Below are 2,968 nucleotides of genomic sequence, written 5' to 3' on the forward strand. Positions count from 1 at the left end.
AAATTTAGTGTAAAAATATTGTTTTACACTTTTTTATTGCATTTTTAGCGAGAAATAAGTATTGTAGTTTGTAAATATGGGATTTGTTATCACAAAAGTGCTCTCTGTTTATATTTCAAATGGAATTCTGTTACGCTGCCTATGAAGGTGGTCCGAATGTGTTTCCTGAAACTGCTGTAGTCATTAGCCTCTTCCACACAGTAATTTCAGTAAATTACCATTAATTTACCAGTAAATACAAAAATGTGCTGTTCACACACGCAATGACGTTCCGTCTTTTTACCAGTAAGACATCATTCACACATCAGTACCAAAATACCGGTAAACTCAGAGAGAAAGCGGAAGTTACCTGTGGCACGCGGCAAGCTCAGTGTTGTATTTTTAAACAATGGCAGGTTATGACTTCATAACCACAGTCTGTAATTTTGCTGTTTTCACATCTGTGGCAAACGCTGATGGTCACAGTTGCTCGTGACCAAACAACATTGCATTAGGGCAGTGGTTCTCAAATGGGGGTACACGTACCCCTAGGGGTACTTTGGGGTACTGCAGGGGGTACGTGAGAGAAAGTGGAAACTGACATATAGGAATAAATCAATAAAATCAGTAAATCATGATGATAGTATTTTTATATGACATTAGGACTGCACAAAGATGCATTTAAAAAATAAAAAATGTAAAGCACATTGTACAAAATGCATGTGCCAGTTCAACCGCATGCGCTAAGGTTTCAGTTCAGCAGCTTTATTATTGCGCGAAATAATTTAAGTTAGGAGAGGTGGCTTCCTAAAAGAGGATGCTAAAAAGAAAAAACAAACCAGAGCCTCAAAAATACCACCAGTTTTGTGATGAATACTAATAAGCAATAAACCTGCTCTGGGCATCAGATATAATAACTGTCTCACTCTCATTTCACTGTATTTTAAAGCTAAATGTTGTTGTCTGGTTAAGGGGTACTCGGCTTGATAAAATCATAAAAAGGGGTACTTCAGCCAAAAAAGTTTGAGAACCACTGCATTAGGGGATGTCAAACCGAAACTGCGTCTTAAACAACAATACCGTTTGCACATTAGGCTTCACAGATGGTGTGCTAAGGACGTCGGATATTCGGCAGATAGATGGTAAGCTGTTTTAAACAACTTTGGTGAAGTAATGTGGATGTTAATTTTAGGTGTGCTCGACTTTTAAGCAGTGTGTGTGTGTGTGTGTGTGGAAACGTCCGTAAACAGAGCGGGGGTAAACGCATCATCTGTATCAAAACGTTATGATTGGCTTGGTTTGACGTCTTCCATTCTAAATGCCGTAATTTATATTTTTTGTTCACACATACCGCTTAACGGTAAATTACTGGTAATCTTACAACCTCTCTTACTGGTTAATTGGCAGCACTTATTTCCCAGAAAATCAGTTCTGATCAAACACATAACCTGTTAACTACAATTTACCAGTAAATAACCAGTAAAGACTATATGTGTGAAAGGGACTATTGCCTCATGAGGCAGTGAGGCAACAAGTCAGCTTCCTTAGTGTTCAGAGTAATGTCGTTTTCTGTTCTTCGTTAATTATATGTGTTGCAAAACCCCCCATTTTAGCGATGAAAACATCCACATGCCAACAACACCATTTCATCGACATGTTTTACTGCTCCTGCCTTGTGTGTTTGTTTGTCGCGTTTACGATTATGTCATGGCAGTAGATGTGTTTGCAGCAGGCACTTATTTTGACAAAACACGTGATGCACACAGGATCTCTCAACGCGCAGAACACATATTTTGAAAATGCAAGCAAACAACACACATGATGGGCTACATACATGTTGTGACGAACTTCGCATCGAGCGCCCTCGAAAAAAGAAGTCACAGGCCGTCACTGCGCGCAACTATAACGATAAGTCTTTAATCCCACCCACTCAAGCGGTACTTAACTGCAGTGGAAAAGCTAACAGAACCAAACACAAGTAAAGCGTGTCTAGCCGAGCCACGTCATGCTGAGCCTAGTCATACCAGAAAATGGAAAAACGACTTTAGTATACACTACGATATCTAATTTAATTTCTCACACATTCAATTCACATTTATTTTTATAAAGTTTTTCACACTGCATATTGTTTCTAAGCTGCTTTTCAGGAAATGCATATTTATATCAGAATATATAGTTGTTAAATAAATTGTGTATAGGTATATAAATTGGTATACGTTATAGCGTTTACAATTAGCAAATGTAGGTGATCATAAAAGGTATTATATATGTACAGTATAGCACTACCTATAACAGTGTAGCATGGTGCAGAAGTGCAGAAATAGTGTCTTTTGCTCTTGCAAATCATCCAGCAGTCTAATGAATTCTGCCTAATGTTCTTAGTCATTACACAACCCCTTTAGGTATCTGTAGAAGGTCATGTGTGTACTTCAAAGGTGTGTTTGAGAATATTCATAAAGCAACTTTAAGATGTGGTTTAAGATATGAATAATGCTTATTCCTCCTTAACCATTTGCATATATAATACCGCAAAATAAAAAAATGTATGCAAAAAAACAATTATAATGAAGTTACTCCGAAAACACACCAACAAAGAATCCAGATGATTCAAAAATTCCAGGAAAACTTTATTATAAAGCCCAAAGTGTCTGATTTCTGAGAGTAGCTGCAGCAGTGAATGGCATGGAGGTGGTGCAGTGCAGTCATTCAGCATTAATCGCCCTCAGCGCTGTGACCTCGCGAGACTCTTTATATTACATCATCAGTGTGGTCGTGACGAATCAGGACTTAGACAGCAATGGTGCATGTCTGGACATACCCTTCATGTAAAACCACACACATATCATTTTCTCATATTCCAAGAAATTAGCACAATCCACATTTTTTATTTTATTTTTGATTTTCGTTTTGTTCTTTTGTACAGCTTCTCACACCTGGCAGCTATGTTGTTGCCAGAAAGGCTTGAATGCTTACAATAACCCAAAATTCT

This window comes from Misgurnus anguillicaudatus, unplaced genomic scaffold (assembly GCF_027580225.2).
Source record: "Misgurnus anguillicaudatus unplaced genomic scaffold, ASM2758022v2 HiC_scaffold_34, whole genome shotgun sequence".
Lineage (NCBI taxonomy): Eukaryota > Metazoa > Chordata > Actinopteri > Cypriniformes > Cobitidae > Misgurnus > Misgurnus anguillicaudatus.